Source organism: Saccostrea cucullata, unplaced genomic scaffold (genome assembly GCF_032062105.1).
Source record: "Saccostrea cucullata isolate Sc308-1 unplaced genomic scaffold, CSIRO_AGI_Scuc_v1 ctg767, whole genome shotgun sequence".
Classification (NCBI taxonomy): domain Eukaryota; kingdom Metazoa; phylum Mollusca; class Bivalvia; order Ostreida; family Ostreidae; genus Saccostrea; species Saccostrea cuccullata.
This window is the reverse complement of record NW_026926151.1, coordinates 90907-113126: the sequence shown is the minus strand read 5'-3', so window position 1 is coordinate 113126 and position 22220 is coordinate 90907. Positions and strand designations below refer to the sequence as shown.

The 22220-nt window shown below is 33.8% G+C and overlaps 1 long non-coding RNA gene across 1 annotated transcript; it reads left to right on the top strand.

The window, feature by feature from the left end:
• The first annotated feature begins 19055 nt into the window (after positions 1-19055).
• Positions 19056-20227, top strand: LOC134270952 (uncharacterized). Its single transcript, XR_009992913.1, has 3 exons — positions 19056-19372; positions 19648-19752; positions 20069-20227. It is a non-coding gene; the product is annotated as an uncharacterized LOC134270952 (long non-coding RNA).
• Positions 20228-22220: the final 1993 nt, after the last annotated feature.

The following is a 22220-nucleotide window of genomic DNA, read 5'->3' as shown; positions in this document are numbered from 1 at the left end:
AACAACCTGCGCCGAAGCGATTTATGTGAAACATTTCAAAAAAGAAGAAATGACCGTCACGTGATCAACAAGGTCATGTGACATCGTAACAAATATGTTTATATACAGCCTTGGGGATCCTCTGTATGAATTTGGCGCACTGAAGTACATAACTTAAAAATAAAACTAAAAATCAACTTTGCAAAAGAGTGTTACGTTTTACATGCATAATAAGTCCGGGTAGCCTTAACAGTACTGCGTTATTCGACAGATTAGGGTTAATCTAGCATCCACCTGAGAGATTAGGGTTAGTCCTCGTGCATTATTCGCCTGATTAAGGTTAGTCTCGCATTCATCCGAGAGATTAGGTTTAATCCTCGCACATTATTCGACTTATTAGGGTTAGTCTTGCATCAATCCGAGAGATTAGGGTTAATCCTCGAACACTATTCTACTGATTAGGGTTAGTCTCGCATCCATCCGAGAGATTAGGGTTAGTCCTTGCACATTATTCGACTTATTAGGGTTAGTATTTGCATCAATCCGAGAGATTAGGGTTAATCCTCGAACATTATTCTACTGATTAGGGTCATCTACCTGCCAACCTGTCTACCTGCTAACCCGTCTACCTGCCGACCTGTCTATCTGCCGACCCGTCTACCTGACGACCTGTCTACCTGCTAACCCGTCTACCTGCCGACCTGTCTACCTGCATAACCGTCTACCTGCTGATCCCTACCCATCTACCGACCCGCCGACCTGTCTACCTGCCGACCCGTCTGCCTGACGAACTGTCTACCTGCCGGCCTGTCTACCTGCCTAACCGTCTACCTGACGACCTGTCTACCTGCGAACCTGTCTACCTGCCGACCTTTCTACCTGCCTAACCGTCTACCTGCTGATCCTGACCCATCTACCTGCCGACCCGTCTACCTGTCTACCTGCCGTCAACCAGCTGTGTACCTCTCTACTTTTTTTTATACACATATACTTTCCGACCGAACCATGCGTATGAATATACAATATAAATTATTGCGCCGAACTACTTTGTCCGTACTCTCCACTTGAGCCCTTGAGTCTTCATCAGGTAGCTTTATGGAATCTTACAATAAAATTCTTATTTTAAGAATTCATAAAAAGTAACATGCATTTTTTTTTGTTTTATAAAGAGACGAAAAAAGTAATCATAATTAGAAATAATTATATCAATTGATATCATAGTCTTTAATATTTGCATGCTGCATTTTAATTTTGTGCGTAGGGATGAGTAATTTTTCACATTCTGTTATATTTATGCATATAAATAGAATATATCCTGGGGTCTGATATTACCAAACGCCGATCTATGAGGGTGTTCTTGAAGGGCAAGGTCGAAATTCATTGGTGACGTAGTTTGATGCAGACAACAAATGAGCCATTCCAAGCAATAAAAAACCCTTATGTCAAAAATTTTCGAAATGACTTTGAAAAATGATCTAGAACCTTTGGTGAATATAATCTGTAAATATTACAGGTGTATCTTGCGCCGTTAAGGATTTACAGGTATTCAAGGTAGCCATCATTTATACAGCTTACGTCTTATTTTATAAATTTTCTGTTGTAGCGACGTCGACGTTTTCGTGACGTAATAAAAATATTTAAAAAAAACATGAATTAGTTATACGCAAAAGCTTGGTACTGTATTGCCATTCTGATGAATATGAATATGCTTAATTTTTTGTAAACATTTTTTATCTTTTTTATGAAAATGTTCAGTTCATTCTTTTCTGATATTAATTTAAAATATGTCAATGGAGTTCAAATAGTCCTGTGATTCGATTACTCTGAGAAAACATCACAAATTGATAGGTCTTTTATAAAGTTAAATTCACTTTCAATTTTACCGCTTAAATTCAGCCCAAATCTGTCAAAACCAGCAACAACAAAAATATTTTCGTTCCCATCATTTTTTTTTTTTTGATAATTGATTTTTCTTGTTTAACCTTTGCCTTCAAAAACACTAACCAAGAGACAGCATTAAGGGACAGAGGCTTGCACTTTTATTAATGACACGACATAAGGATTTTGTAAAGTATGGTATATCATAATCAATGTAGTTGATGAGTATCATTTATCCTTTTTATCTAAATGCTCAGCTACATATGCATTTTCTTAGCTTAATTATGTCCTAATTTGTTAAAAAATATTAGAAGAAAAGAGGGAAGGCTGCAATGAAAAAATAAATATATAAGTACTAGTATAAAGGAAATTTAGACTAGATATATACATGTCAAATCTGTAATTCATGAAAAGTTAATGTATACTTTTCAGATTTCAAATTATGAAAAAAAAATGATCAAAACATGACCTGAGAAAAAATGAGAAAATTCGTGAGGCATTTGATTCAGCTTTTCAAAAATTTGTATATTTTCTACTGTACATCAAGTGCATGTAATTAACATGATTAATATATAGAAGATTGCCAAACATACATCCCCATCTATATCTAACAACAAAATTATGAGAGTTGATCCTCTTGTGAAAGTTAGACTTATACTTTCTCAATATTTGAGTCAGTTATGCGATCCGATCTGGAGTTAAAAAAAAAAAAAACATACATGTCACATTTTAAGAAAAGTAAACCAGGTTGTTTTGAGGCAAGTTTCACAGTCCACAATTATAATATATCATGAAAGTCCTCTGAAAATGTACCATTTAGTCAAGATAAAAAAAATATTTTAGAGACAAAGAAAAACGTGTGAGTCAGGGGCCTATTCAGAGCAGCTTTTAAAGTCCTCGACACAAATTTACAATATTTGAGTACCGTTCTCATAGGAAAAAAAAACACATAAAGAAATAATATAGAAAAAAAACATGTTTTACGTGCGAAATCTGCACATTGGACTGTCTTTCGACTAAAATGCTTTTAACATATTAGTAAAATATATTCTATCCCAGTCTACCTAAAATTTTACACACATACAAAAAAGTTCCAATTGTGTTCAGAAGAGGGGGGAATGCTTGCCATTCTCTGTCACTTCTTCGAACATCTGACCATCCTTTCCAACTTAAAAGGGGTCCACGTGTTCTGAAAGTGGGGGAGGAGTTGAGTAGGTAAGTTTTGTGTTAGTCTTCTAGTTAAATTTACATGGAGGCCGGTCCTTCAAATGAGTCTGTATAAACCGCGGTCCCCTGTTGAGTCAATGCAGGCACGAAAGATCCCTCAGTGCTCAAATGCCCTCAGTGCCGAGCACAGGACAATATCTGCTGCTCTCCAACGCCATGTGGTGGCGTCTCCATATGAGTTTAAAAGAAATGTTCTAAATAACTTGTGAAACTTCAGGTGATTACGCTTTCTCAGAGTTAAAATTTAAATAGATTGATTGTTTGTTTGTTGTTAAATGTCCATATCGAGAATTTTTAACTCATATGGAGACGCCACCACATAAATCTGAAACTGTCCATATCATTATTTTATATGAAAATATGAGGATTTACTAACAGAACATCAATTGCGTCTGAACGCATGACAAATCAACTTTTGTTTACGTGTGTAGATTTACTTATGTGTAAATTTGCACACATAAGTAAATCTACATCGTATGAATGAGGTATAGAATTGACTTTTATAGGAGTATGCTGATTTGATTCTGTACTAATTGTATGCTAGTGTTTGATAACTAATAGATATATTTATATAATAATAACTTTTTTTAACCTTTTACCATTTTTTATATTTCTCCTTTATCTGTATCAAATTTTTTAAATACAATATTTTCTTCAAAGTACCATTTACTTTGGGTAAAATAATTATTTTCTTTTTATGCATTTGTATTATAATTGAGGTTATTTTAATTGAGATATTTTATAACACATTTATGTGCAGGAAGTATCATTTTCACCAAATTTTATTCTCCTTAAGCCCTATAAATAAAAAAAAATGATGTTCTATTCAGTTTCCGCAATGATCAATTCAATTTATCATTTCCTTCTTGCTCTTGCAGTTTATTTCAGTTTCATTTTCCATTAGAAAATTCGATATGAATAAAGCTAGTTCTCCAAGATTGATATTGAAAAGATCCTTGAATTTTTTTATTGAAACTTCGGTGTAGTTTTTCGAGATCAAGACTTCCAACAACAACCCCCCACCACTCCCTCCTTTTGCCTATAAGCAGACCTATTTTTGTACAGCATTAAAATAATAGTCGGCTCTTGATGAGACATTCAATTCAACCTTGATATATATTTACGCGGTTTTATTATATTAAGAATATTTTTCCCAATTTAACATTGATCGATGTAAATGAAAATGTACAAGTATTCCCTTGAATTTGAAAATAACACATACAATAGGGTCTGTGGTATCTCTTCAGTGTCTAATTCTTAATCCTTAAATTTTAATCATAACATGCTTTCAACAGATTGATTTCCTTAAGTGTATGCATACCCAAACTTGAGAATATAAACAAAGTTAAGGGGGAAAAAAGATGTTTTTATTTTCTCTATGTAAAAAAAAAAACGTTATAACTACACTTCTTCTGAAAACGATTAATGATAGTTTTGGGTTTCGTGTGGAGGGGGTTGAGAGATTATAATTATTTAATTCGTTTAAATCCAAACTGCTCAAGCAACTGTCTATAAAATATAAGACATTTCCATTTTCATGACAGGGGTTTGGATGTCAAGTACCGGAACCGAACCCCTTTCAGAAATAAACAAAGGTTACATAATTCTTATATTGCATTTAATCATTATTTTATTGATATTTATATAGATTATGCATATATTTCTTATTTACACCCTCTATTTGATCAATACTAACAATACTAAGGATACACGTTCGTTAATGCTTAAAAAATTATGTAACCTTTATTTATTTCTGATTTATTAACTTTTACAGAAAAGGGGTATTTCTTGACTGTTTAGGAAAGAGACTAGCTTTTAAATGTTCCTCAAAGAACCTAGGGGGAGGGGATCAGATCCTCTGATTGACTGGTACGAATAAAACGAACGTAATGACTTTATGGACAAAGAACCCTGGCGTAAGAATTTACTGACGAATAAGGAAAATTTATCATATTTTATGTTTAATGTTGGAAAATTATTTGGCCTCGATCCTAAACACTGTAGGAGAACCTTTGGGTGTAAAGAAAAAGTTGACTATTGCCATCTACTGGTTGACGTCTTCAGCAAAAATAGAACGATTTGAATCTTTTAGTGTTTGAAAATCTACAGTACATCAGGTGTGTGCAGCCATTATAAGATATCTGCTTGAATATTATAATTATGTATTTTCAAGGAGAATGAAAAGGAAAATGAAAACTAACAATCTCAAAAATAGTTGAACATTTCAATTCATAGGTGAATTGAAATTAAAATGAACCCCCGACGATAATTATGCATTCATAGTGGGATCAGGTGCCAAGGACGATGCGTACGAATGCCTTCTTTCAACGAGTCAACTACCGTTCATGGTAGCTCAGTTAGTAGAGCGCTTGATCGGGAGGTCGTGAGTTCGTATCTCGGCCGCGATTGACATTAGTCGATAAAAAATGGGTAGCAACTGTTCCTTCGCCATGCACTCGGCACTTTGAAGTGAAAGTTGCAGGTCCTTCGGATGAAACCTTGAAAATCCAGAGTACGTGTCAGTGGCAGGCGTTGGCAAGATGAAGATCCCTCACTGTAAATGGCCCTGAGTGCAAAGTAAAAGTCAAAACTTTAAGCCCGTTATTTGCATAATATGACGTCTCCATATGAGTGAAAAATTCTCGAGAGGGACGTTAAACAATATTCAATCAATCAACAAGTTATTTGAATTTCATGTAATATTAATTTCTATGTGAGTAGCTTGCCTGAATTAAAAAAACAGAGACAGGCAGAAGAAAGTCATCAAGAGTTCAACGGTAATGGAGCCAGAGCGATTGATGGAGTGCATGTTCCTATCATAGCTCCGGAGCATCCCCAAGGAGACAATTTGAAAACTGTATACAGGGTTATTTTCGTCCTTTCGCACGTTTGCAAATAATTTTGCCCCATTTTAAAATCGTCCGGTCAGAGTTTTGTGTAAGAAATTTAACGGTGTTCTATGAATTTGCCCTGTTTTAATCTCGTTCACCTTCGAGTAGTGCGAAAGGGACGAAAATAAAACGGGGGCGAAGATTTCCCTATAAACAGTAATAAGGACACTACTTACCACAGCTATATCTTTAAAAATATAAACATAGGTTTGCCAGAAAGGGTGCAAGATGCCCTCGTTTTTGCAAATTCGAAAATTGATATTGGCTCCTTGTTAACACTTTTGCCTTTTAGCCACCATGTTTACCGATTGATATTTTACATGCCAATACATACACAATCGACAATCACTTAAAATTGAGATTTATGCAATAAACAAAACCAAATGCATACATAAGTAAATTTGCTGCGTGTTCTTTTTTAAGTATACTTTCTGAATTGGAGTTAAGTAATTCAATAAATTTTGCCATACTAGGTCTTACATAATGATAATTTTTGATATATTTTTCTCTTAGCTTATTATAAAAGTTACAAATTAAAACAAAATGATATTCGTCTTCTATTTCGTTCAATGTACAAAATATACATTTCTGTTCACTTGTGGAACATCTTTTGTCATATCTACCAGATTCAATGCGTAGACAATGAGAAAATAATCCAAGTCTAGTTAATGCATTTCTGTGTTTTTCATAATATATACAATTAAGCTATTCAGCCTGTTGTATGGAAGGGCTTAGATATTGTAACAATTTAAGAGGATAATATTTTCTATGACGTTTTCGATACCTACTCTCGGTTTTTGGAAAAAAAAAACCCCAATCGGCTGTTATGCATAACTTTTCTAAATCAAATACATAAACAAACAATATGGGCAATGGGCAGCCAACAACGAGCATGCCCCAAATCAAAAGCACATACAACATAGCAAGGTCATTATCAAAGGTCTAAGTTCATATAGGGTAGGTCAAAGTTCATTCACGATCAAAGTTCATAGTTCACATTTTAGTGCAATCAAATAAGAACAAAGTTCACAACATCAAAGTTCAAAGTTCACCATATATATATATATATATATAGAAAGCATTGACTCTGGGAGATGCAGATGTCAAAGCTTACAATATAATTACCAAAATTCCGTTTATACGCCAAAAGTTCTTTGAGATGAGGATCAGAATGAAACTCATCCAGGGAACTCCGCCACCATGGTGGGGGTAGAGCGGCATATACGAACAGACATACCCTGGACCCATGCTAATTGGGAAAGCAGGATTGACCATGCGCAACGATAGCCTCAAGTCCCTCCTGGAGAGAGTTTAGAAAAATGTTATTCCCCAACGAGGACAAGTGTACCCCATCCTGTAAAAACAAAGCTAGATCAAGTTTAATGTCTGTATGGCGGATTATTGCGCCCCCAGATTGCAAGACAATTGCTGCTATACCAGAATTAACCCGTTTGCGTGCATTTTCCATTACTTTTAAATTTGCTGAATAGCGCCATTGAAGACGCGGAAGTATAAATGACCATATCATCCTAATGTTTCAAAAGTGATTCTTAGAAAATAAAACCAACTGCTTTGCAACAACCCTTATTTTTCTGATCGACACATTGCCCAAATCATCCCCCCACAATGTATAAGAATGAAATTAGGTACAGGGCCCACCATTTCAAGAGTTGTAATCTTTTGTTTAGTTTTACGTAACTGGAGGCCACTATAACCCTGCCACCACAGGGAAATGCGTTTTCTTTTTAGTGTCAAATTTGTACCACCTGGTCTTAATACAGCTTCAAAAAAGGCGTGTTTGATAATTGATGAACCCACCAACCATATAGTCTGTGTATCTAAAATTAATTTAAAACTTTGGTATGCGAATGTAGGATTTGTAAGAATAAGATTTCCAACGACCAGATCTCTGAATGTGATGTGTTGAAAATCCTTTTATCGCGAGTTCAGTACTCGCACCGATACGAAAAGAGTGAGATTTGTATCCCGAGATACCAGGCAAATTTAGGTGTTTTACTGCCTTACAAAGTACCCCCGCGAATTGATATCGAGTGAGTGCAGATAAATTGAAGTGTCGAAATAATGGACCTGAACCCTCTGGACGGATGTTGACATATTTGGTAATGAGCTGAAATGGACATGCTACACCACCCTGCCTATCTATTTGTAGTACTGTGCCTTTACCTAACTGGTCCGTTTTCGAATACTGGATGGTCAGTAAGAGAGATTGCGTTTCGTGATTAATGGACAAATTGTCGATTTGAATTGTGTTTCGTTGATCACCTTCTCTTGTATTAACTGTTAATTCGCCAACTCTTAAAAATCCATGAAAGGCCAGGGAGAATGCAGCCGAGAAAAGAGCTGTTTCAAAAGCATTGGTACATATAATGGGCTGAACTTGAATAATATTTAGCAAAATTGTTTTCGTTATTGGCAATCTAGTATCTGCTTTATATTTCAAACGTTGCAACAACTTTGTAACCAAGAACTCCGGGGTTGGATCGTGATCACTTTGCAATTTACAATGAAATGAATTGGCAGACAAGTAAGACCTCACGGTACCATATGCAAGGCCGGATGATGATGAATGCAAAACAAATTGCACGACTGAGTTTAATGTAGGGGGCCACGGCGTGCAATCAAGGAGTCTACATACTTTGTAATAAGCTGCCATTCCAGCACGATGAGATTTATGTGTGTTTTCAGATACTGAGGAGTTAAAAGTATAGCAAACTCAGGCTGGAGATGATGTTGCAGAATGATAAGGGTACTGGGCAAGGGTGTGTCCTGGCATGTAAAGCTGCTTGTCGGAATCTGGCCCACTGCTTACGAGAAATTGAGTAAGCTACTTCATTGTCTTTACTTTGTATGTAAACTGCACGAAACAGAATGTTATATTTCATAGAAGCAAGTACAAATGATCTAAGTAAGGTCATGACCCGCTCTGATTTGGAAGTGAGCTTATTTATTATAGCGACTACAGCTTGATTATCTATAGGGAGAATTATCTTTTTATTAGCTAGTTTGTTACTACATAAATAGACGGCCAAGACCACCGGAAATAACTCTAGAAGGGCAATGTCTCTAAGTACTTCATTGGACGCCCAAGTTTCTGGCCAAGGGTAAAAACACCATTCCCCATTGAAATAAGCACCACAACCTAAGTAAGACGAACAGATAGTATTTGTTACAGTGATGTCTTGCGTTGAACACCGAGATGGTGTAAAATACCCTGTAGCTCTAGGCATTTTGAATAGGGGATCTTAACTAGCATATGATAAGTATCTATCTCAAAACCTAAAAACGTCATAACCATAGTAGGGCCTTCATATTCGTCCTCGGCAATAGGAACACCTATTTCATCACAGACGCCTTGAAAATTCGACATAAGTTCTTGACAAGAATGGGCATCCCTCCCAGCAAATATAAAATCATCAAGATAGTGATCAATTGTTGATGTTTTAGAGCGCTGTATCGCAGCTCACTGCAAAAATGTAGAAAATTCCTCGAAAACCTTACATGAAATGGAGCACCCCATAGGTAAACATTTGTCTATGAAATAATTACCCTGAACTTTAAAACCAAGATCAAAATCGCCGGGAAAAATTGGGAGAAGTCGAAATGCCGATTTTATGTACCGCTTACCTATGAAAGCCCCCTTTTCTAATTTAGCAATCATCTGAATTACTGAATCAAAGGATGAATATTGTACAGCAGTTTCACAAGGATCTATGTAGAAATTCACACTACTAAACTTCGGAAAAGAGAGGTGCGTTATTAGACGCCATCCCGAATTATCTCCATACGGCACTAACCCAATTGGAGATAACCTAAGATTAAAAATCGGTATTTGCGTGAAAGGACCCTGAATCCTCCCCATTTCATTTTCTTTGTCGATTTTCTCTTTTTAAGTTCATTAGGATGATCGTCCGCGGATTTCAAATTATTACACTGAATTGGTAATCTAGGCCCATGATAATGAAGTTTAAACCCTTGAGAGAAACCTTGAATTAGCCGATTTGCTACGATTTTGTTAGGATAGTTGACGAGACATTTTTTATGGGCGTGTACATTAATAGGCGTTGAACCTAGACGCCATAGATTGCGGGGTGCGGAATCTTGGTCTTGAGTAGGTTGGGCGCTGGGTGTTGCTATTGGAATACCCCTTATAGTTGGTATTTGCATTGGTGGAATACCCCCTATAGTTGGTATTTGCATTGGTTGTTTGTGGACGATAACTTGACTGTACATAGAATTTTTGGTCTTGATTTCTCTCTCTCTCTCTCTCTCTCTCTCTCTCTCTCTCTCTCTCTCTCTCTCTCTCTCTTTGTTCTTGATTTTTTCCTGTATTTATTTATATTTAAATATTTAGAAATATTTTTGTTTTACATAATTTTAAAGTTCATTAATGTGTGTACGCGAAGTTGGGATATATTTATATATTCTTATCGGGAGAACAGTTATTATTTGTCATTTTATTTTTTATTTCTTCATTCTGATTTATATTAAACTCGCTCCATAATTCACTTCTACACCATTAGATACGATGAAAATCAATTTAACATCTTTCCCCTTCTTCTATTTTTGTTTTCACGTTATAGATTAAAAAAATGAATGCCTAGAAGCCCAATGTTAAATAACCTGGGATTTCTCGGGATCGTCTCGGGATCGAAATTCAAAGAGCAGAATCAAGGAACTAATTATAAATCTACGTCGAATGTAAAGTTGAAATTTGGAAAATGTATCAATGTTCTCCATAATGTCACTGTATACATGTACAGTGTACATGTATCTATCGTCGCCAAAACAACAATGATCGATTCCACAATTCCATTACTGTATTGCAATATACAAGATGCGGGGCTTACTGGCGGCTAGATTAAATTGGGGTCCCCTTCACGCATCAGTGCGTAAAGTGATCCCAGAAAGCGAACGCTGGGTTCGCTCCAGCGGACTCTGGGCTGACCACCAGCGAACGCGGAGCGAACCCGGAGCGCACACAGAACGGTCCCAACATTTCTGAAAGCGAACCCGAAGCAGACCCTGAGCGAACCCGCGAAGCGAACCTGTGGTCCGTTTCGGTTTCGCTCTGGTGTTAGGTTGTGTTCGAACGGTACTGTCGGATTGAGGTTTACGGAGCTTAAATGGGTTAAAGAAAATTATCAGACAGTTATTTACATTTTACATAGTACCCGGTTACTCGATCGTAAAAACGGCTGATTAATTGAAATCTTTAGAAAAAAACTTAAGGAGTGGAGCTTATTTCAACTTTAGTTATACAACATAAGATAACTAGGGGCAATTTACGACCTATAAACCGCGAAGTGGTTTATCATAAAGCGTAAACTGCCCTAAGATATATTATATCGTATAACATAAGTTGGAATAAGCTTCATTCCTTATAATTCAATATCAATGTAAGCAATAAGACAATTTTTCTATTTTTTGTTACTTCGAAAAAAGGCTTCAAATATTGCATATTTTAAAAGTTAACGTTAAGCGAGTAATACTTTTTTGACCTAACTCATTGTTACGTAGGCAAGTTATGTTATACAAAATAGATAAAACCCTTTAACCAATCACATGACATGTTACAACTAGAATTAATTTTTTTAGAAATAGCCAAAGATTATGTTGAAAGTCATTTTGCGTAGTGGGTTTAGTATGTACAGAAAATACAAGAAACATATGAAATAATATAAGATTAGCGACCCCAACAACATCCCCACGTTCCCTCTTTTGGCTAGTTCAATAATCAAACATGCATAACGGATTGTCCTCCTTTTGCGTTTTTAAAATAGATATGCAGCACGACTTTCATTTCCTTGCATTATTCTAACCAATTCAATATCAAATACTGCAGGAAAATATGTAACATTATTTTATCATTTTCACCTTATTTAGTATAATTGCTGACCTACAACATTGTAAAAATTTTACACTTTTTTTCATTTATCAATGCTTTTGAATATATAATATGTATCTTACGTTGACATTCAATTTTCAATAAGACGAGTTTGGTCACGTGATAAGGCTATCTAGCGTATGGAACACCAACTGCAAAAAACATTGGAGGGAGGGGGGGGGGGGTCATAGAGAGGGATAGCGAGAAATCTTCTGTTCTATTATTTTTCTTTTGAACTCATAATAATTCTTCCTGCATTAAATTCATATTGCAATGAGTAGTAAACTTCAAGTCAATGTATTCAAAATTAGCAATTCAATCATCAAAGGCGGAGGGGGGATACTTAGTTTCTATTTTCCTGCTTACTTCCATTTTTGATTTTTATTTCAAATCAACTCGAGTCATAATTCTGTTTAAATTACACACAGGAAAAGAACATTGAAAATAAATTGCAAAGTGAAAAGCAAGCCGGATATTGTACCCAGACATGAATATGGCTTTTTTCCTTTCGAAAACTGATTATAAATCAACTCTATTTTAAGAGTTTGTAGGGAAGAAATAAGTTTGGAACTGACATTAGATTTCCTGTTTCTGAATATGCAGCAATATTGGTTTATGAAGGTCAGTTGACACGATCCTCAAATATCTGCTTTTCTGTCTCTTTGTGATTTAACAAAAATATTTATAATTAGTGTTATTTTGCTCTTCAAAAGAGTGTTTAAATATCATAAAAAAGAATTTTGATATTGGCAATTCTAAATTTTTCCTATCACCTGCATACGGAGTATATATATCTCATTTTATTCGATACGCAAGAGAATGCTCTACATATGAACATTTTCTAAAACGAGGTAAACTATTGACAAGCAAGTTGATGAAACAAGAATATCAACAGTCTCGTTTAAAGTCATCACTCAGCTATGTTAAGGAAGGTCCTAGTTCGCCTTCCTTGCACACTGTATTGGAAGTGTGATTGTGACGTCATTGAAATTTGACAAGCCACAAAAATTAATTAACGACATGATCACGCGTAAATAACAACTTGAATTTATTTATATTATCAATAATTCATAAAATCTCATAAAATTACAATACTTGATAGCAATACAGTCGAGTAATAGAAGAAAGCCATTCGTCAAATATGACATCATCAGCCTTGACATGACGCAGCATAGGTGATCCAGAGGCCTAGATTCGCTGGTTAAATAATTTACAAGAATGCTTAAATAAATATGATACCATTGCTAATTTTTAGACCTAATCATTAAAACTAAAAGAAAATAATTCATTAAATACAATTTGTATAGAATGTGAATTTATCTAGTAGCATTGGAGCTGCCCAGGGACAAGGAATGTAGAGAATATCACTAAAACGATAAGCGTATTCGTGATTTACATCAAAAGTGCAAGGGCATAGACTATTTTGTTTGAGCTGAAATTTGGAATATTTAATGCTCATATGGTGTTTATTTTGAAAAGTGCTGGGAGCTGATCTTGGTCTGCATAACATTATTTTTATTTATAACAGAACTTAAGCGAAGTGGAAATTTTTAGCTATTATAAGCATTTACAGCAAAATTTTCAGTACTTCGTAAACAGCACAGACTAGCTCCCAGCACTTTTTGGGTAAATGATATAAATATCTTTTAATGTGTATCAATTTTTTCATGAAAAACAAGCGTATGCCCTTGCACTATCCTCATTTCCTACATTCAGCTTAACAATTCTATTTCTATACAAGTCATGTGAACAAACAGCTGATACATGCGATATAACTGGTAATAACTGCGGCCCGGTCCTATCTATTATTGATAGCTATATTACATTTTCTACAAGTATTTAGTTGCTTTGTAATATTTTTTTAAAAGAAGTAATACATATTAAAACGGCGAAAAAGGTCAATTTTTCCATATCGGTCTTAAAAATTGCTGAGCATTTCAAAAGTTCTATGGCCGATGGCCTTGTCAGCAAATACAATTAATCATTGCGTCAAATGCTGACTGACTTTTTTCATACTTACATGTATTGTTAGTCTATTATTTATACACTGAATTGACGACGGTTTTTTCCTTTATTTCCTGATCATGACAAGGAGGACACGGCAGGTGTGACCGGTCGGCAGAGGATGCTCACTCCATGGCACCTGATCCCACCTTTGATGTTTCGGAGGTCCGTGTTTGCTCTGCTCTTATTTTGTATTGTTTTATGGAGTTTGAGATTGAACATTGTTCGTTATCTCCATATCCTTTTATAGGATAATAAACAAAGACCATCCCACGAAACCTTCCAAAAATTCCATGTAAGGTACCTCAATTTTTTGGCGAGGACGCTTTTTTTTTTAGTAGAAACACTTCAATGATAAATTCTTAAACAGATAGGTCCCATCGACGGACAGTCACGTGCATTTATTGTGTATTGGATAATTGTCATGGAAAATTTTCAATATCGTAAGGACAAACCCTGGTTAAATTGATAAAACATGTAATTAACTGTCTCTGCTGCTTTGTACTTTTAAGAAAGTGCTGTTTTAAATAAAATTTGCATTTTATTACAAAAGATAATTCAAAGTAATTTGGCTGATATCGAAATAAGTTTGACCTTAATCCAATCTCTCGATCTAAGGAAGTAGCAGCACTTTTCATGTTAAGGAAGTAATCCCTTATTTGTATTCAAAAAAATGGTTAAGATCAATTAAGTGCACTCTTCTAAAAAAAGCGATATAATTAGGCACTTCTGGATAGATTCGAATTGAAATATGCTAAACCAGTACAAAACACGGTAAAATATATTAATGTATCCCTGATTATTATTGAACAATCGCACTAAACATTTTTTTTTTTCATTAATAGAAATTCAATAGTTGTCTAAAATCTGTCAAGAATATTTTTATTCTAAATAAGAAATTTTCTTCTTTCAAAATAAGAAATACTTGATTTGCTATTGACAGCACATAAAATACATTTGTTTTACCAAAATGACATCATGCCGATAAGTTTGTTGCCCAAGATCCTTGCTTTGTTTTTATCTGCTGTATAGAATTTATGCGTATTTTATAGAACTGTTTTTATACGAATTGATAAGTTTAGTTGTTATTTGCTAACTAAATCAGCTGAACAGAGAAGACCATTGTGTAAAAAAAGACATAAATATGTATCTGTAAAAAAAAATTAAATAAGTCCTAGACATCCAGTTTTTCTCCATTAGAAAATATAAGATCCGTCATGATTTTATTTTGTCAATTTTATACCAATAACCTTTCTTTTCCTCATAATAAAGTTGGATTATAATTTGCACTTTGCTACGTATAAAAGTTCAATGTTTCTCTATTTACAAACTTAGATCCTTGACACAGAAATGAATTATTTTGGGTCTTTTCCGCATCACACTTACAAATGTACCATATTAATGACGTCATATTTCTAGAATGGTCCTCCTTCATGCTAATATTCTTTAATGGTTTGTTACATCCGTCTGCTGAACTCTTGTTAAAGCAAATTTAATAACTTTTTAAGAACATAATTTTTTTCGGGCACAATAAAGCCCAAACCGTACATTATTCTGTATTGCCTTTTCTGAAGCTGACCTTGAGCTACCCGGAATGACGCTTAGCCAAGGTCATGGAACATCCTTGGATCATACAACTTCATTCCAGGTATGTTTTAAACGATTTTGTATAACTGATGTATAGCTCCGACGAGAAAAATATACCTTTGTTTTCATTGCCACTGAAAAAATGCAAAAATTTCCGTGTTGTGATTAGTCTTCTAGTACCACTTACTCCCTTTTGCTCCCTTTGAGTGCACTTATATTGACTTACAAACAGAAGTGTCTTTTAAAGATACTTTAAGCTAAACAATTTTTTTCTTTGATACATTTGTATGCCTCATATTTTATCTATGTCAATCAATTCATTAAATCTATATAACAAAATGCTACTGACAATGACTTATTACAAAAATTATGTTAAAAGTTATATACCAGATATGATGAAATATATAAAGATCAATACCATTTCAAAATTTTCTTCCGATGCATTCAAAGAAGAAACTTATATAGTGTTTGTGTTGAGGTCAAATTGCTTTTAACGTTTAAAGATGATAATTTAATGTTGTTTACGTCGATTTCACCTGGTATAATACAATGTACTTAAAGTAGTTTATTCATAACGGGTCAAATATTTGTGAATGTCGCCCAAAAGCTATTTATTACTTATTCAAGATTAAAAAGAATATGGTTCTCTTATTTTGCAAGGCAAATATATTGACAGATTACCAAAATCTCTACAAATCTAGTACCCCATTTAAAGTCAACAATGAATAAAAGATAGTCATAAAAAAGTATGCATAACTTCCCGTGAAAATTTTGCATTATTTTGCAAAAAAAAGCAACATTTATAAGCATTATGTCTCGTACTTTGTATTTATGTAGAAATAAAAATTCAAAGATGCATTTATATGTAAATACAAATACAGGTAAGAGAGCGCATTTTACTCGAAGAGGAAAAAACAAGATCCATTTTTCTAACTTCTAGAACAATGTCCTCTGTAAGTCCCGAAAATAATGGTTATAAACAAGGTAAGGAATGACTTCTGATTTTCTTTAAATAAAATACGTACATAAAGCATAGTAGAGGAGAATGAGAATTATTGATATATAATATAATTAAAAAGACTAGCGAGGCGAGGAAACACTCAAAGTACTGGAAAAAATTTGAATTTTTCTTTTTTAAATATGGAAGTGATGTTAGAAATTCAAATTCACCCTTTTGTTTTACATTAAACATATGATTGAACTTCCATGATATAAAATCATTAAAGAAATGATTTTCTTTTTCCTACAAGCTAATTATGACCCAATAAAATGTCCCATATTTACTTTGGAATAATATTTAGGACTTCAAAAGTATGAGAAATGTGATTTTTTAAAGATTTTAAAAAAAAAGACTTCATATCTAAATATGGAAGATGTGAAGAGCTGTAGGCACTGCTTTCGTATAGAAGCAGCGTATTTTTTTTAGGGGGGTGGGGAGGTGGCAGCCACGGTTAACACTTTTACATTTTTTATTACGCATATACATGTATGTAAGGATTCCTGTCATACTACCCAGAATCAATTTCTACTGCCTTTTAAAGTTCTATTGTTCATTGCAAATCTCATTTCTGAAATAGCTCCGCCCATCAAATTAAGAAACCCCGGCCACTGGGACTGCTATCTTGGACTAATTGGACCGCTCTGGGACTGCTGCTGGACTGCTCTCGAACTGTCGTGGGATTGCTCTGGGATTTGCTGTGGGACTGCTTTAGCAGTCGAAGTCCTTTAAAGCAGTCCCCGGGACTGCTTTGAGGCTGCTTTGTGTCAGATTTGGTCTGGTTGGTACTGTAAATTATTTGAGTATGATTTGTCAAAAAAAAAACATTTGTTAGCCCCCGATTGATGAAACCAGACCCCAGCATAGCAACGACTGCGCAGAATGCTTGTATTTTATTGTTATATCTATATGAATTGAGCATCAAGTATAAATTAATAAATAAAGTATGTTGACGATAACACTCAAACTTTTCACCCCTCTTATACATAAAAATTTTTTTAAAATGTTAAAAAAATTTGCGGGTTCAAATTCCCCTGTGGGATGCAGAGACCAGTCTTTTAGAGGAGACTTTATAAAGTCCCATGTCGCGGTTGGTGCTGGCACGAAAAAGATTTCTCACTACTCTTTGGAACTGAGTGTTGAATAAAAATCAAACTTTGAAGCTCTCCAGTGGCAAGTGGTGGCGTCTCTATATGAGTACGAATCTGTATGGGGACCTAAAACAACAAACAAAACTTTCTTTGCTGTAAACTGTGATACATCAAAATTTGAAACTCTAGATACGTGTCATGGAAAAGCTTAATTTAGTTAATTACCTTGATCATCTCTTCCCCTAGGTAACATCGATTAAATTCTTTCAAACTGCTGCCTCTCCTACAGTTTTAATCGTATTTCGGTATATATCTTCAAAACATAAACTTCAATAAAGCATGTCATCATAAGCATTGATTACTAAATTTTATTTACAGTGTTACCATGGTATCTGGAAATAGAAAAATGCTGTGAATGATTTTTAAAACAGTAATAGTGTTCTGCTTACAGTTTTGGTCTGAGATAACTTTGCAGACAATTAGACTACACTAAGATCAATAATTCTATTTATTACATACTAAGTAATAAATACAGGATTTTTGCATACGCGATATGCCTGACGTCGAAAAAGCCGTATCAGCCCTGCAGGGCTGATACGGATCAATATCACACCCCTCCTTAATTAACCCCTTCACTTCCGTACCAGTCAAATTGACCGGTGGCGCGTTAAAACACGACTTTGCGAAAATAAGATCTCCGTATATAATTTATGGTAGCATGAAGGTATATAAGCTATATATCATCTTTTTGGAAATTTTCTCTACTTTTTAAATATCTAAAAAGATTATATCTTGATTGCCGGTATTTAATCGATTCTACGTTGTAAAGACAAACGAGACTTTTTGAAAATTGCGTAATTTTCCAAAGCGATTGCCGATTTTCCAGACGATTGACAATGTTTTTCCTGATTAACTGTATAAGAAAGCATGGTATATTCTTAAAGCATATTTTTTCTACCTTTAAAATATGTTAAAATTATTGTTATTACTTTAAGGTATATTTTAAAAACAAGACTTTTCTTGCACTTATGTGTTTTTTTCTCGATTTTATTCGTAATATTTAAAAAAAAGCTCAGTTTTACGTTTATTTCTGTGTTGAAATAGGGAAAACAAAATAAAGCTGGTAAAAGTAGAAAAAAATTTTCTTTCCAACAAGCCCCTATAGGTCTTCATACGCTCAGTGTTTTCTTAATTACGATAATTTGAATTTGTGACCTTCGCATAGTTTTTATGGGAAAATCGGTCAATATGTACATGTAACGTCAAGGTCGATATTGTTGCGTCTTACTAGAAACAACAAATTCTTTTAAAAGACTTTTTTGACCATTTAAATATATTTTTTACTGAAATAAATGCATAATACAAAACAAAACAAAAAAAAAAGATTTCAAAAAACAAATATATACTTTCGTCCTGCCTTTTGTGAAGTGAATGTTGATTTATTCATCATGATGTATACATATTTCTTGAAGTGATATACAATATATGATAAAAATTGTAAATTTCCAAAACGTTGATCTTTACTAAAAAAAATCAATCAGATTTTAATATTGTTGTATTTTGTTATACTGTATACTTATTAATTTGCAATTTATTTAGATCTATATTTAACAATACAAAAACTCGTATTTATAATTATACGACTCATTACTGTATTACTTGATATGAATTGAAATAACCACGTGTTTCCGCTGTGGTAGCTGTAAACAAAAACATGATCCGAAATCTGAACGTCAATTTTCATGATTATTTCACGACGAAGATCCTCACATCAATGAATCAAATAATAGGGAAATGCCTTTGGTATTAGCAGGTGAGAATACGTCGATATTGACTGAAAAGTTTTAAGTTTAAAACGCATTAGTTCACGTTCAAAAGAAAACTAAACGTACACATGTACTAGATATTTATGTTTCAGTGTGCGTATTTCGTATCGTTCAGCCAATTTTGCATTGCTTTTGAACTTTGATGCTTTTGACAATCACTCGTAAGTTCAAAGTAAAATCAAAGTTGTCATAAAAATGGATCGTTGTTTTCAGTATGTATGTACCAGTGTGTACATGTATCACTTTCACATTGAATTTTTAGGGTGCTTTCACCATATACAACAATACTTTCATCTGTGAATACCCACTTTCTAAGACCACCATGAACTACGAAGGTCAATTAATATGTAAGGACACCAATAAACAGGTAAATTTTTGTTTTGGTATTGGAAATTTCTGTATTTCTAAAATTTCAAAAAATAAAGATTAATTTCATTTGTGTCATTCTCATGATATTGCATTCATACAAGTTTATAAACATTTGATTTATATTTTGAAAAATAAGTGTTTGAAACACATAATACTTATGATGCTTGATTAGTCATACAGACACATTATTTAAACATGTAATATGTATCTGAATGAATGGGGAGATATGGAACAAGATGTTTTTATAGACTGCTTAAGTATTTCCAATCTGCATAAAGTATGTGGTTAGAATTTCAATTTTCTCAATTTTTCAGACACTTTTCAATTATGGCACGTCATATACATGGGTGGGTCAAACTCACTGGATGGTTTATCAACACTCCCATGCTCACGAACAGCTTTGCCCCAGGAATTTTGCCCTGAAGTAACATTGCAGTCTGTTGTCTCCTTTCTTTTTACAACCCTGGCAGCCATGCAGGTATGAAATCTATGAAAGCCATGAAGGGACATAGACTTTTTAAAATTTATGAAAGTAACCCGAGTTCTTGATTTATACAATCCGTTTTCTCGGATTGACAACCTGTTATAACAAATTGCCAATTCATTCTCACAGATTATCAATTCGTTCCCTCAAATTACACAATCCGTTATCTCAGATTGTATAATTCATTCTCTGAGTTTAAATGATTCATTCCCTCGGAATGTAAACCCCTCCCATGATTTCGTTTAAATTACTAATCTGTACATATCGGATATGGTAATACATGTTTAAAAAATAGAATATTGAAGTATTTTACATCCTAACTTTTATTACATATTACGGTCCAAAATGAGAAAAAATTACATGATTGAAAATTTCCAAATTCATGTGCTAGTACTGATATTTGTACAACAAAAAATCTTAGAGGTTTTTGTGTTACTTGTATATTAGAATAATTGAAAGTCCTAGTTGTAAAAGTGAATATGGGTCCTGTGTAATCATAATATTTCTAAAATAAATATACGTTGAATTAGTTATGAGAGAGGTTTGAAACGACCGGTTGCTGAAACAAAATAAATGGAACGCACTTATTGATTAAAATGGTTGGATGTATCTGTTCATATATGTAATGAAATTCAAGAGCACAGATTTCCAAAATCATAAGACTGACGTTGTAACAAATCGAGATGTCGAATTATCAATCTGTGAAAACAAATTACCGGTATGTAATTCGAGATCTCAAATTATGAATCAAGGGGGCGAATTAGTAATTCTTCAGATCGGATTGTGTAATTCGAGATCTCATATTGTAAATCGAGGGAACAATTTAGTAATCCGTGGGATTGGATTGTCTAATTCGATTCAATATCATTTTTTACTTTTTTGAAAAATTTATGTGTCCCTTCCTGGCTTTCGTAGCAATCTAATGCCAGATTTTTTTAACATGTTGCGATAGCGTAAACAGAGGTCTGGCTTTAGTCAGATTGCCATATATGCTATTTGTTTTAGTTCAGTAATTTTACCATGATGGTTTACTACAAGGTTGTTGAATTATCAGTCCTGATACATTGACTTAACAATATCATTTAGCTACTTGGATCACATAATAAATACAATTTTAATTTTAAAAGGAAAATCAAATAAATGTAGTAATTTTAGCATTCTTAATTTTATTTATAAATATAAATTTATATACACAATGACATGTATCTGTTTAAAAATACTTAAATCTTTAACAGGATAGAAGCTGATCACTTGTACTTGACAGCAAATAATAATGCCTTGGACAAGTTAAAGAATTTCTTCCAGTCTTACAGAGAAATGACAGCTGATAGAATGGTGGACACACATTAAAAGTGCTCTTCAACATTTTATTGAAGATTTCAGTCTGATTTGGGATTCATCTTGCAATATTTTTGAATATATATATTTGAATATAAGCGTCAAATTTTCAATTTATTGACTAAACAGTTTTGCGGTAAATATTGTCAATGCTATCTATTATTATTATTTCCCTCCAAGATAACATGCCAAGTCTTTATTGTACCCTTAAGCTCTGTTATACCAGAAAAATCTTGTAATGAAATCATTTTGTTTTTTTCTTGTTAGATTAAATCCATAAAAATAAAGATTATTTTTAATGGCATCAAGTGAATGGATTTCTTGTTAAACAAAAAGATAGTATACATGTTTTGCTAGGACTTTGTAAGAAGCAGACCAGAATTCTTGCAAATTTTGTCGTTCGCCATTTTTATTACGTCAACTATTAGATGATTTATCCATGTTTGAAGCATTTCAAAATTGATATTTACTTACAGTTTAAAGCAGAATTCTGTACTGATATGACCTTGACCCCCCGAAGAACAAGAGTGTCAAGGTCAATTTGTAATATTAAAATATTCTTTCATCTTTAGGGCCCATATCTTCCAAACAATATCATGAAATATACAAAAAGTGTCTAGAATGTGTCCAGAATGTGAAATAAC